Consider the following 14,049-nt stretch of genomic DNA (forward strand, 5'->3'; position numbering starts at 1 on the left):
CTGAGGTGGGAGAATTGCTTGAGCCCAGGAGTTCAAGACCAGCCTGGGCAACACAATGAGACCTCGTCTCTACAAAAAAACTTAAAAATTAGCCAGGCATGGTCTCAGCTACTCAGGAAGCTGAGGTGGGAGGATTGCTTGAGCCCAGGAGGCTGAGGCTGCAGTGAGCCGTGATCATGCCACTGCACTCCAACCTGGACAATAAAGCAAAAGATCCTGCCTCAAAAAAGAAGAAAGAGAACAGAGCCCTACAGAGAAGGAAGAAGGCAGGCACACTGTTACTTTTGCTCTCAAGCTCCCTGGATCTCTCCTAGAGGAGAGACCCCCAAACCTGCCTGCACTCCGCAGGAGCCCAATGGGGGAGGACCCTTTCCAGGGACACCTCCCTGGAGGTGCTCTAATATTTGGCTGCGTGGCCATTCTGGGCCAAGAAGACTCCTTCCCTAGCCCAGGACTGTGAGTCTCCCTGATGATTGCTGCAGAAAGGCCCAATTTTCAGGGCCCTACCTAGCCCTTCAATACCTTTGAGCCACCCATCTTGTCTGAGCCACAGTCCTAAAGCCAGTCCTGAGCTTCAAGACCCATGCTTGCCCTGCCCACTGCTTCCCCTGGGAGAGCTGCCTGGCTTCCTGCAGAGAGCTGGCCTGCAAGTTGGAAGGGCATATTCTCCTCCCGGCTCCCTGGCTAAATTGCTATAGAATTTCAGGTCACTCAAGTGAACTTTCTGTGACTATTTTTTCCTCCCTTCAAGATTTATCAACTATTAATTGGAGCCTCTAGATGCCTGCAATGTGGAGGTCCTGAGAATTCAATACAGAATAATACAAATGCAGTTCTTCCTGTGAAGCCTGGACAACCTTTCCCTTCCTTCCTTCCTTCCTTCCTTCCTTCCTTCCTTCCTTCCTTCCTTCCTTCCTTCCTTCCTTCCTTCTTTCTTGAGTTTCCTGATGCCAGCTCCTCGGATGGTGAGCCAGGGGTGGGAAGGTAGTGGTGGGGGTGATTATAAATACAATAAGAAATAAACCCACACACTGCAAAACTCCATGTTAATACTATTAATAGTATTTCCAAATTGCTTACAGGTAGAAGACAGTTCCTTAGCAACATGATCGTAATGAGAATTCCACAAGGGCATCTGGAATTTACTCTGTCAGACATTCCAGCTTATCAGGAAATGAAAAGGACCAAGACTATCATATAATGTGCAAACTATGCTAATGCCTATCACTAGTGTATATCAGACCCCAGTTACAGGACTGACCCGCGGGACTCCCCTTGTCTCAGCTTTAATCGCATGAAGTACCTGAGGCCTGTTGTCCTCCTCGGGGCTCAATGCCTTCTTGCGGCCAGGTCCTTCATATAATTCAAGAATTGAAATCACTGTCAACACAGCCCTTTGACTAATGTTCCGGGGTGACAGGCCTGGCACGTGAACACATGAGTGATGCTATTATCCCCCAAATCACAGGTGAGTGAGGTCTCTGGAGGTGTCCACCCCCACATGAATTTCCCTTTGTGGTAGCAGTAACATCTGAGTCACTAAGCATGGGGCCACAATTTAGGCTCACTCCCTCCCCTTCCTGTGCCCCAAAAGGGGGCTGAAGGCGGGTCCTCACAGCAGAAAAAGCTCCACTTCCTCCGAGCTCCAGACAGCACATCTCAGCTGTGTTGGGCCTTACAAGGCTGCGGTCAACAGGCACCCAGGTGATGAGGTCTTTCTCAGCCTGTTGTTCTCTTGTTAGCCCTTTGATGTTTCAAAGCTGACGAGGTCAGCATCTTCCAGGCTGCAGGAAACATGCCTGCCAGGTATACCTTTCAAGCAGCTGATTAATATGTCATGTGGTCTCTGGTCAGAGGAGAGTGTAAGGGCTGTTGAAATGACTCACCAGCTCAGCTCCCGTGTCTTTGGGAAACGCTACCCTGACAGCAAGAGGCCTCCAGCTGAAAAGTAAAGACACAGATCTGAAAGAGTAAAGTTCTAGCATCCAACAAACTATTATACATCCTAAATGAAGTGAGAAATGGTAGGCTCTTCACCTGCCAGGGCCTGGCGGGGCCTGTGTCCCAGGACTGCTTAGGAATCCAAGCCTAGCACTGTTTATCCATTATACTGATGAGAAGCCTGTGAGACAGGGAGGCTTGCTGGGCCTCCAAAGTCCACTTGCTGGCTTGTTGCTTGGCACCATCAGATCTACGCTAGGGATGGTGTAACTAGAGCCTTTGAGTGCATGAAAAGTTTGTGGCCTGACAAAGCACTTACTGACCAAGGAAAATCAACTTCAGGTGCAGCAGGAAAGGTCTGGTACCCAGAATGTCTGGGGTTTTGAGACACTGGAAAAGATTGCCTAATAATGTCATGGGCTCCCTTCCCTGGAAATAATCTGAAAATAGGATAAGTTCCCTCCAATCTTGGATGGGTCAACCTCGTCTTGAGGTAAGGAGACGGTTACATCAACCCATGGAGAGGGCCCGTCAGCAACTCTGAGTCTATTAGAGGGTATATTTTCAAACACAAAAAACTTTTTATCCTGGTAAAATATACCTAACGTAAAAGCTACCATTTTAACCATGTTTAAGTGTACAATTCAGTGGCATTAAGTACATTCACATTGTTGTATAAGCTTCACCGTCATCTCTCTCCAGAACTTTTTCATCTTTCCAAACTGAAACTCTGTGCCCATTAAACACTGACTCCTCTTTCCCCTCCTCACAGCCCCTGGCAACTACCATTCTACTTTTCATCTTTATGATTTGGACTACTCTAAGTACCTTGCATACGTGGAGTCACGCAGGGTTCTTGTGTGACGGGCTTGTTTCACTTAGCATAATGTCCTCAAGTTTCATCCATGTTGTAGCATGTGTCAAAATTTCATTCCTCTTGAAGGCTGAATACTATTCCATTGTGTGTGCGTGTGCAGGTGCATGTGTGTGTGTGCGTGTGCAGGTGCATGCGTACGTGTGTGTGTGTGTGTGTGCATGTAGCACGTTTTGTTCATCCATTCATCTGTGATGGACACTTGGTTGTTTTCGCCTTTTGGCTATTGTGGATAATGCTGCCATGAACTTGGGGGTACAAATATCTGTCCCTCCTTTCAATTCTATATCCAGAAGTGGAACTGCACAAAGAAAACTTTAAAGACAAAAGCATTGTGCCCCCAGAAGAAGACATGTCGATGTCCTCACATCATGATTTCATATGGAGAAGAAACACCTAAAAAAAGTTGGGCGGGAGGCCGAGATGGGTGGATCACAAAGTCAGGAGATCGAGACCATCCCGGCTAATGCAGTGAAACCCCATCTCTATTAAAAATACAAAAAAAATTAGCCGGGCATGGTGGCGGGCGCCTGTAGTCCCAGCTACTCGGGAGGCTGAGGCAGGAGAATGGCGTGAACCCGGGAGGTGGAGCTTGCAGTGAGCCGAGATCTCGCCACTGCACTCCAGCCTGGGCGACAGAGCGAGACTCCATCTCAACAACAACAACAAAAAAGAACGCTGGGCTACAGTAAGACTTGGTAAGAGGGACCAAGGAAGCATGGAAGAAGGAGCTGGTTGGTTCCCAGAGCAACCAGAGAAGGCTTCACAGAGATGAAATTGGAGCTGGATTCTGATGGGTAAGTAGGAGTTTGCCTGGTAGAAAAAAAAATAGAAAAGGGCAGGAAAAGAAACAGCCCTTTTCAAAAAAGAGGAGACCAAACATTGCATGCACATATCCTTTGACTCGGCAATTGCACTGGCAGGAATTCTGCTGTTATCCTCACACACATACGGCTCCAGGCATATGTCTAAGGATCCTCATAGCAGCAATGTCTGCAAGACTTAGTCACTGGGAGTGGCCTGTGGTCCCTCACTAGGACACTGCTGAAATAAACTATGGTACAGCCATACTGTGAATTCCCACACAACCATTAAAAAGAATGAAGGAGGGCCAGGTGCGGTGGCTCATGCCTGTAATCCCAGCACTCTGGGAGGCCGAGCGGGTGAATCACCTGAGGTCAGGAGTTTGAGACGAGCCTGGCCAACATGATGAAACCCCGTTTTTACTAAAAATACAAAAAATTAGCCGGGTATGGTGGCAGGCGCCTGTAGTCCCAGCTACTGGGGAGGCTGAGGCAGGAGAATCACTTGAACCCTGGAGACGGAGGTTGCCGTGAGCAGAGAGAGTGCCTGGGTGACAAGAGTGAGACTCTGTCTCAAGAAAAAAAAAAAAAAAAAACAACGAATGGAGGCGATCTCCATGTGCTGATATGACAAGAATTCCAGACTTATTTTTAATTAAAAAAAGAAGATGTCACTGTATGCCCAAGTTATTTCCCTGGAAGGAAAGAACACACAAGAAACTCTTAATAGTCATTACCTTTGACAGGAGCAACTGTAACTTGAGGGGAGAGAAATTAAATTTTTGTGTTATGCTTTCTAATGTGTGTGTATTGCATTTAAAAACAAAGTTAACAAAGCTGCCAGGGTGATGAGATTACGGTCCACTTTTATATTCTTTGTGCTTTTTCTAATTTAAAATATTTTTTTAAAGAAAAGCAGCTATTTTTCTGGAATTGTTTAGTCCCAATGGCTCCTAAAGGCAGAGAGATGAGATGTTTACAGGGCCATCCTTTTGGAGTTTCTCTTACAGCTTCGCAAGGATTCCTTTCAAGACAGAATGGTATCCTCATCTCCTCAAGAGAAAAGTTTTGGGGCCAAACAAGAATTCGGCCAAAAGCTCGGGGCCAGGCATGTGTGGTGCCAGGGCAGTGCGAGGGCTCCCACAATGTCTGTCCAACTGTCCTGGGGACAGGACCCCTCTTCTGCACTTTTCTGTACCCCTCGTGGGGACTACATCTCTGGGACAAAAACCCAGCTACACAGGGTTAACCCCTGCGTTTTGCTTCGCTGAGCATGGCTGAGGAGGAGGGGGTGCGGTGAGAGCAGAGGGGGCTCCATCCCGCCCCAGCTCCAGGCAGCATTAATAAAATGCAGGTGTTTTGTGTATGTATAGCTGCTTGAGGGAGGAGGGAGAAAGAGCCTTGACTGCAGCAGCGCATAGAAACAAGAGCTGAGTGCAGTAGAGGAAAATGTGCCTGCAAGTAATGAGAAAGCATTTTGCAAAGAGAGCCTTGGCTTCAGGGTTAAGAAGAATGCAGCAGTTTCTGGCACAGGCCTACCCTGTAGCTCCCCCTGGGTGTGTGTGTATGTGTGCCTGTGTGTGTGTATCTGGACACAGGCTCCTATGCATGCATGTGCACATACACACACCCCACCACCACCACCACCACCACAGATTTTTTTCCCAGCAACATCTCACACAACCTAAGTTTGACCCTCGCTTGCTTTGACCAGGAGTTGGTTCTGACACTCCCTTCCCTCCCTGCCAGCCGCCCTCCATCTTTTCTCTCCTGTCTTCCTCTCTCTGGACCCCACACCCTGCAATTCCTCCTTTCCCCCATCACTTCCTTCTCTCTGGGGCCTTGGGTTGACGGTATCTCCCCTTGGCCAGCCCCTTTTTCATAATGCCCCTTGGCTCTGCTTTCAAGCAGGCACCTTGTGAACCCGACTCCCACCCTCCTTTCCAAAGCCCACCTCCCTTGCAGTCGGGAATGGAGCTCAGGAGGTTGGCCAGCCCCTGCTGCTTTAGCTTGATGATGTGCTCCAGCGCTGTGGAGGTTCAAGGTGAGGGGGGAGCAAAGCACAGGACACGCCCCCTCCTCCTGGCCACCCCAAGGGCAGGAGAGCAAGGAGGAGGCATCAGAGATGACTGCAAAGTGGGCAGCAGCTCTGAGGGCCACTGGGCCCTGCTGAGGGTCCTCTGTCCCCGCCTCCCCACATCCCCCAGGGAGGTGGGAAGTGACAGCCCCCAACTTCTAGAGGGTCGCCCTCCATTACCCCAAGTTAAAGAAGCCTAAAAGCAAGTGATTTCTGTGATTTCTTTAGTTTGCCTCCTTGCCTGAGACCTGCTGAGGAGTGCAATTGTAGGTGAGTTGTTCTGACACCGGAAAGGCTTCAGGAGACCAGGGTGGACCCCTGAGGCCCTGCTCAGTCCCAGGCGGGCCAGGGTCTGAGTGGAAGTCACAAGTGGAGGTGAAGCTCTTCCAGAGGACATGGGCTCCTGATTCCATGAGGAGGGGGTAGGGAGAGGTGCTGGGGGGCTCAGGAAGCGCCCCTGTCACAGGCTACCAAGCTGATCCTGAGTGTTTGTGTCTGAAACCACCGAGCCAGAACCCATGCCAGGCAAAGGCCAGCCCAACAGCATAGTAAATATGTTCCCCGAAATTTAGCACCCCTGAGTCAGAGGGGAGCAGGGGCTGGCAAGAACCCTCTCCTCTGGCCTGTCTGAAATGGGAGGACCAAGCTCTAGAGAATCAAGTTTTTACTTTCTCAACTCCTATCCTATACTCCCTACCTGCCTCCCCATTCCTCTGCAAAAAAAAGACAGAGCAGGGGTGGACAGGCAGCAGCCCAACCATCCCGCCACTCATCCGCTTATCCCTGCCCGCAGCTCACAGGCCGGCTGGCGGCAGCTGTGTCAGGAGGCAGGACCCACATTCGGAAACTCTGAGGAATCTCCTTGGAGAGTAGTTACTGGGGCCGCTTGTCCCAGACCCCGAATTGGAACACCGTCTCTGACAACTCCAAGACTGGGACTTGTCACTTGTGGGAATAACAGTGGGAACCACCCTGGAAAATCCAGGATGCAGGGTCCCCTTACTAGCACAAAGCAGCCTTGGGGCCCCTGTGCCCCCACACCCAGCCCTTCCTCCCTTCTGGGAGTGGAACGCGGGAGAAAGCCTTGCATCCTCAGTGGCCCCCACCCTCTGAAAGGCATGTAGTGGCCTCAAGGCCTTATTCCCCCCTCCACTCTGTTATATGGAGCCTATGAGGAGCAGATGTTTCTAATGAAGGGCCCAGGCCAGGGCTCTGGAGGTAACAGGCCCGCCATAGAGCGCTGGCTCCCATGGAGGGGCCGCAGCCCCCAGACCTCTGAAAGCACAAGCCGCCCAGTGAATGGGACACACACTCTCTTGAATTCTCAGCTCCTTTCAGGAAATTGCCAAGTTAGCCCTTGGCTTTCTCCTTCCCAGTGCCCGCCCCGTTTCCATGGCAACCGCCTCCCCATCTTCCAGAGCCTCTCTCCGGTCCTGCCCGCCCCCTCCTCTCCACCACCCTCCGCGTCTCATCTGTCTGGGTGGGAACCGGGATTAGAGTTCATCGGGCCGGGATGCTTTTCCCAGGGCCGCTTTGCCTTCGTGATCCCTTTGCGGCAGCCCGGCCCCTGCCCCGGGCTTTTCAAGTCCCCCAGACTTAATGACCAGCCCTGGGTTTCCTCCTCTTCTCTTTCTCTGCCTCCAATAAAGCCGGAGAATTAACCCAGGTTTTAAGTGCCCCGGTTCCAAGCTGAATATCAAAGGGGGCTTCCCCAAGCTGCTTCTGCATTTCAAAGGGGCTGATTTATCACTTTCACTTAAACCGGCACATTTTGGGGAAAGAGTTTTACCCAGAGGTCAAACTCTGGAAAAACAAATGGATCCCCGTTCACCCCTCCTGGGGTGCTGTGGGCTATTAGTGTATAAACTGCTGGCGGGTAGGTGGGAAACAGGCTACCCACACTCCTCATCAGCCTGGGCCCAAACTGTTCCTGTGCCCCCGGGGCGATTGTGAGGAAGAGGGGGAAATGCATGGAACCATGGCTGAGAAGCTCCCACACTGCTCCTCCTGGTCTCTGTGCCTGGCACCGGGCAAGTCATCAGCTCTGTTTCTGCTTCCTGGGCCTCTTGTGGAGGCCCTAACCTGAACCTGCATTAACACTTCCAAGCTAAGGGTGCTCCCTGCCCCAGGGACTCTGCCCCTTCAATATAGCCAGGGCCTGTGAGTCCAGATTCTGCCTTTTCTTCCATTCTGCCTGCGAAGCTTTTGCAGGCACTTACTATTCAGGGGCTGCAGAGCTGGGCCCCTGAGTCACCCTCACTCCCCAGCTCTCTCCTGCCCTCACAGTCAGGCCTTGTCCATACCCTTCTTTCCCACATTCCCTCCCCACAAAACATGCGCACACACATTCACCCACCCTCTCCCAGACCCCTGCCGCCACCCCCAGTCTCCCTCTCATCCAACCTCAACCCAATAAATTATCTCTATTATTGCCCCTTCCTCAAGGACTTCCTCATACCCCCACAAAGAACGCTGGAACCCCGGACCCTGCAAACTTTTCTCCCTCTCTGTGAAGCATCTGTCTAGCTGCCCCCAAGCAGACTCCAGCCTCACTGCAGAAGGTGAGGTCCTTCGTCTGATTTAGCCCAGATCTGACTGGTTCCCAGGCTTTCTCAGGCATTAACCCCCAAGGAGAGATGTGCACATCTCTCCTTGAAGTGACCAGAAAAGCCAGGAGCCAGCAGCCAATGAAGCAATCCTTGGAAGAGGCCAGGCAGACAGCACAGCGTTATCGAGGAACTTCTTACTTAGCACCAAGGGGCAAAAGCGGGCGAGGCAGCACCCCAAAGCCAGCTTCCAGAGAGGACATCCTGAATGAGGTCTTGAGAGGCACCAATCACAAGGCAGGTTTTCCCTTAATGGACACATCTGTTTCCTTTTCTTACCCTGCCACCAGCTCATTCATTCTTTCACACATTCATTCACTCATAGGACCATTTATTGAGTGCCTATCTCGTGTCAGGGGCATTAGAGAGTAAGGCCACTGTTGATTACAGTGCAATGAGATAAACCCTGTCTCCCGTAAAGTGGCCGGCAACATGCATGGTCTTTGCCTAACCCTCTCCATGGGGATCCGGGAAATACTCCAGACAGGGGGATTTGATTCCAGCTTGAAAAGATGGGCAGGAGTTTAGCAGAGAGAAATATATTCCAGGCAAAGTGAGCAGCAGGTCCAGAGGCACCCAAGCCCACCATAGGTGGTGACGATAGGCAGATATGTCTGGCACATAGGAATGTGGAGGGAGGTGCTAGGAGATGAGCCTGGAAGGGCATGTGAATGACGTTGTGAATGGCAGGCCAGGAAACCCACCGCCTCTGCCATGTCACCCACGTTCAACCCCAACAAGATCAAAGTCGTATACCTCAGGTGCACGAGTGGGGAAGTCAGTACTACATCTGCTCTGGCTCCTAAGATCAGCCCCCTGGGTCTGTCTCCAAAAAAGGCCAATGAGGACATCACCAAGACAAGTGACTGGAAGGGCCAGAGGATCCCAGTGAAACTGACGGTGCAGAACACACAGGCCAGATTCAAGTGACATCTTCTGCCTCTGCAGTGATCATGAAAGCCCTTGAGGAACCACCAAGAGACAGAAACAAGCAGAAAAACATTAAGTACAGTGGAAATATCATTTGTGGTGAGATCATCAACATTGCCCAACAGATGCAGCACTGATCTTTAGCCAGAGAACTCTCTGGAATCATTAACGAGATCGTGAGGACTGCCCAGTCTGCGGGCTGTAGTGTTGATGGCGCCACCCTCACGACATCACAGATGGCTTTGATAGTGGTGCAGGTGGAGTGGCCAGCTAGTTAAGGGCTACATATAGAAATATTTCAATAAAGGATCATTTGACGACCAAAAAAAATTTAAAGAGAGAACTGTACTGAAGAAGGTGGGGAATGACAGAGGGAGCCAGTCAGGGCCCGGGAACAAGAGCAAGTCAAAGACTGTGTTCTAGCACTCATCCCCCTGCTGACCCTCACCACGAGCTTCTTTGCTGCATGTGCTCAGATTCTGCCTCTGTTTACCCTTTCCACCTGGGGAAGCGCGGAGCTCATTGACTCTTCCGCAGGAGCCCTTGCTGAAGAAATCATTTGTCATTCTATCTATCCGCTTAGATTAGCTGGGAGGTTCAGTAGAACCTGCAAGCTTCTCTCTCCCTGGAGGGAGGCAAGGGACACAGGGGAACTTTGGGACAACTACACAGGGCCTGGCAATATTTGCAGACAAGGGGATGGGAGGGAGCAGGGGTGGCAAGAGTGCCAGCAATGCTCCCAGGGCCCCACTCCAGCCACAATGCAGCCTTTGGAATTTTAGAGAAGGAGCTCCCAGGGGAGAGTTGGACTAGAGTTTCAGAGTCTCTCTCAGTGCCCACATTTTGTGATGCCACTGCTGATGCTCCAAAGCAGAGATGCCCATCCAGTTGCATTTTTAAGCTGCTGCAATGCAGTAAACTTCCCTGGCCAAGCCTTGGCAAACCGTCTGTAGCAGTACTCCCATTTCTTCCAGGCTGTCCGCAGAGCAGATTTTCCTAGGCATGGGACTTTGAAAGCCACAGAAGGAAATGGAGGACAAAAGAAAGAGCAGAGCAGGGGAGCCAATGGTCCCCTGAGTCTTCATGTTTATGAGGCTACTTGGGACCTAGGAGTTCAATAACCTGCCATCCACACATTTCACACAATACAATTGACTCCGTGCAATAGATGTGTTCCCAGAAGCTGTCTGGGAACAGCTGAAATTTGAGTAATAATTTTATGTGGTGTTTTCATACAATTTGGATAATCTGGATAATTGTTACATATCGTGGTTTGGCTTAAAGCCAGGGTTACCCCTAACAATAACAAAAGTGTTGACTGCTTGGGGCCTGGCACCTCCCACTTGGACCTGCGGTTTGTGAAAGGCTTCTCCTAGGTCTTGGCCCCCTACTTGTCTTCCCTGGAGTCTTCTGTCCTGGTAACTGCTCCAGAGTCATCCTCACAGCATCTTCCTCCACACCCTCTGTTGAGCACCCAAAGCTCAGGATGTGCCGCAGGAAGCAGGGAGAGAAGACGCCACCCTGCCTTCAAGGAGCTCCCCTGGGAGCTGGGTCTCCCCAGGTGCATTTCTGGGGATGTCTGTGAAGCCCGTAGCTGGGCAGCCCAGACCGCCCCACACAGGAGGCACTGGGCTCACCAGCTAAGGGTGGGAGCTCCACTTGGTCAGATCTTGCTCCAGGTCACTTTTAAGATTGCAGTGCAGGCACTGGGCGCTGGCCTGCCCGAAGCCTGCCTTATCCAGGGACTCATTTCCTGGCTTTGCTTCTCCTCTACCCAGCTTATGAGAGGAGCGCTAGGAGAGGGAGAGAAAACAGAAATCTAAACTTGCTCAGGAGTCCTATTTTGTATCTTCCCTCTGAGCTTTTTTGGTTTCAACCAAAGCATATTCCCCCTCTTTTCTGTGGACTCAAAACCCATGCCCCTCACTTGGACCAGGCCTTCCTCTTCCCGCTTTGTCCTCCAGCCTCAAGTCCCATGATAGAATCTCCTGGATAGTGTTTCTTTAACTGGGCTCGAGCCCCACAGTAAAGTCTTGGTCCTCCGCCAGCCAGAGCCCACATCTCTGATTCAGCAACAGGGGCAGGTGTTCAGGGCAATCTGGGTTAGGTCCACTGAAAACCAGAGGAAATAACATTGGTCTGATTCAAGTCCTTCAGAAATGAGTCAGCCCCCGAGCCCATCAACCATCACTGTTACCCAACATCACACCCACGTTATTCATGAAGTATTGTCTTCAGCTTACTAGACAACAGAGCCCCACCAGACTCTGGGAGGCTGAGGATGACTTATTGGTCTGCTGTGGGCTCAACATCAAGTACATACCTTACCTCTGTCCAAAAACTGGAGTGGAAGAGCGCTGAGTCAGGAAGGCTCATGCCCCGAGGCGTCTTCCCACAAGCCTCTGGTCACCCTGAACAGTCTGTTCTGGATTTCACACCTTGGAAAAAAGTCCTCTATGAGTACAATGAGTGGAAAGAGTCTTAGAGGAAGAGTTGGGGCCAGGTGGCCAGGTATGTGCAGCACCTCTGCCCAGCCCTCCTTGGCCCACAGTCTTAGGCTGGTAGCCTGCATCCTATGCAATAGCCAATGTTACTCTTGTTTTTCACTCCTTCTAAATGATCCAACTGAGGACCTGCCAAGTTGAAGTTGGATGTGACTTTCCTTCCTATGGGGCAGAGGGGGACTTTTCTGGGTGTAGTGGGAAAACACTGTGGCCAAACACATGACTCTGGAGTCCCAGAGGCTTGGACTCAAAGTTCCAACCCTGCCATGTACCAGCTCAGCAAGTGACTTATCCTCTCTCAGCCTGTTTCCTCTTTGATAAAATGGGAATAATAACACTGTCCATCTGTAAGACTGTTGTGAGTTTTCAATGTCATAGTGCACATAAATGCCTGGCACCTCGTGAGTGCTCCCTCAACGGCCCTGCCAGTGTTGTTGCCACTGTTATTATTATTTTAGTTAGTACCACTCTCACTACCATTCTCCCTAGGCCGGAGTCTTCTTTCACATGAGACCCTTGTCTTCCTGATTCTGGTATCCTCAGCACACAGGCACAGTCGGGTGCAGTGAGTGGTAGTCCAACAGAACTTCTGAAGGGGAGGAGCCCCAGAGAGAGGGAATGGCATGTTCAAAGGTCCTGCGGTGGGAAGGTGCATGGAAAATTTGAAGAAAATGGTATAGAAAAAAGTCCAATCATTAGCTACAGGCCCCCAGCAGCTGCTTTAGCCAATCCTCCAACCTCCTCATTGGCATGGCAAGACCACAGAAGCCTGGAGCCCTGATACCTACTCCAGCCCTCTGCTCCTCTCACTGACCAGGAAACTTCCCTTAAGACAGAAGCCCTAAGGTCATCTGAACCCCAGAAGACCCAAGGAAGCAGAAATATACCAAATGAAGATCCTGAGGCCTTTGTGTTTAGTTACCATAAAGAAATAATTCCCCAAACCTGGCTATTTGTACTTGGCATTGGATAATTCGAAGGTGGTTGAGGAAGGTACTGGGGAAGGAAGCCCAGGCAGGGGCTGTGGTTGCCAGGTGGGGAGGGAAGACTTTGCAAACTAACCCAAAAGCAAGCATGGGGTGCATGCCTGTCTTCCATGTAGTTCCTAACCCCCTGCCCCCAACACGCCCATGATGCATGGGAGCAGCCCAGTGCCACCAACCACACTGAAGGCTTATCCTCCACTCCATCCCGCTCTTCCCCAACCTCCTAGAAAACTGTCTCTGTTCCCATCCTTCCTCTGCAAGAGCCTCCCTCAACTTAAGCTATTAGCCCTCCCAGGAGCACTTGCATTTAATAAAAACAAGGATCTTAACACTTCACAGGAGGGGCTTATTAATTGTTCCCTTTCTGGCTTTTGGAAACTGCAGGGAACAAGGTTTCTGTAGCAGTTGGCTGAGCCCTCAGGGATGGGAAGACAGGGTCTGATGAGGCAGAATGCCAGTTAGGGACCAGGCCCAAGGTGGGTCTCCCCAACTCTGTCTTATGCCCTATAACCTAGCTACCCTCTGTTGGTGGTGGTGGCGGTGTTGGTGGTTGTGGTCAGGTTTGTTGAAATTAAGTGTACATACAATGAAATTCATCCATTTTAAAATACAGTTCTTTGAGTTTTAACAAATGCATGCAGTTGTGTAACGAGCACCACAATCAAGATACAGAACAGTTCCATCACCCCCTAAAATTCTGCAGGGCTTCATTATAGTCAACCCCTTCCCCCAGCCCCAGCCATTAAAAACTGCTCATCAGGTATTTTGTCCTATTAGTTTTGCCTTTTCCAAAAGGCCATATAAATGGAATCATAAGGTGCATAGCACAGAATCTGCCCTCTTTCATTTAGCCTAATGCACTTGAGATTCGTCCATGCTTACCTGTGTCAGAAGTTCGTTTTCATTAACCCCGTTAAATAGTGGGCAAAGGACATGAACAGACACTTCTCAAGAGAAGACATGCATGTGGCCAACAAGCATATGAAAAAAAGCTCAACATCACTGGTCATTAGAGAAATGCAAATCAAAACCACAGTGAGATACCATCTCATGCCCATCAGAACAGCAATTATTAAAAAGTCAAAAACAACAGATTCTGGCAAGGTTGTGAAGAAAAAGGAACGCTTTTACACTGTTGGTGGGAGTGTAAATTAGTTCAACCATTGTGGAAGACAGTGTGGCAATTTTTCAAAGACCTAGAGGCAGGAATATCATTTGACCCAGCAATGCCATTACTGGGTATATACCCAAAAAGAATATAAATCATTCTGTTGTAAAGACACATGCACATGTATGTTCATTGCAGCACTGTTCACAATAGCAAAGAC

At 50.3% G+C, this 14,049-nt stretch overlaps 1 protein-coding gene across 1 annotated transcript in view; it reads left to right on the top strand.

Annotated features, from left to right (window-relative positions):
• RAD51B (RAD51 paralog B) overlaps positions 1 to 14,049 on the top strand; it is a 909,884-nt gene that overhangs the window by 863,886 nt on the left and 31,949 nt on the right. The window lies entirely within an intron of this gene.

This window comes from Gorilla gorilla, chromosome 15, assembly GCF_029281585.2.
Source record: "Gorilla gorilla gorilla isolate KB3781 chromosome 15, NHGRI_mGorGor1-v2.1_pri, whole genome shotgun sequence".
NCBI lineage: Eukaryota > Metazoa > Chordata > Mammalia > Primates > Hominidae > Gorilla > Gorilla gorilla.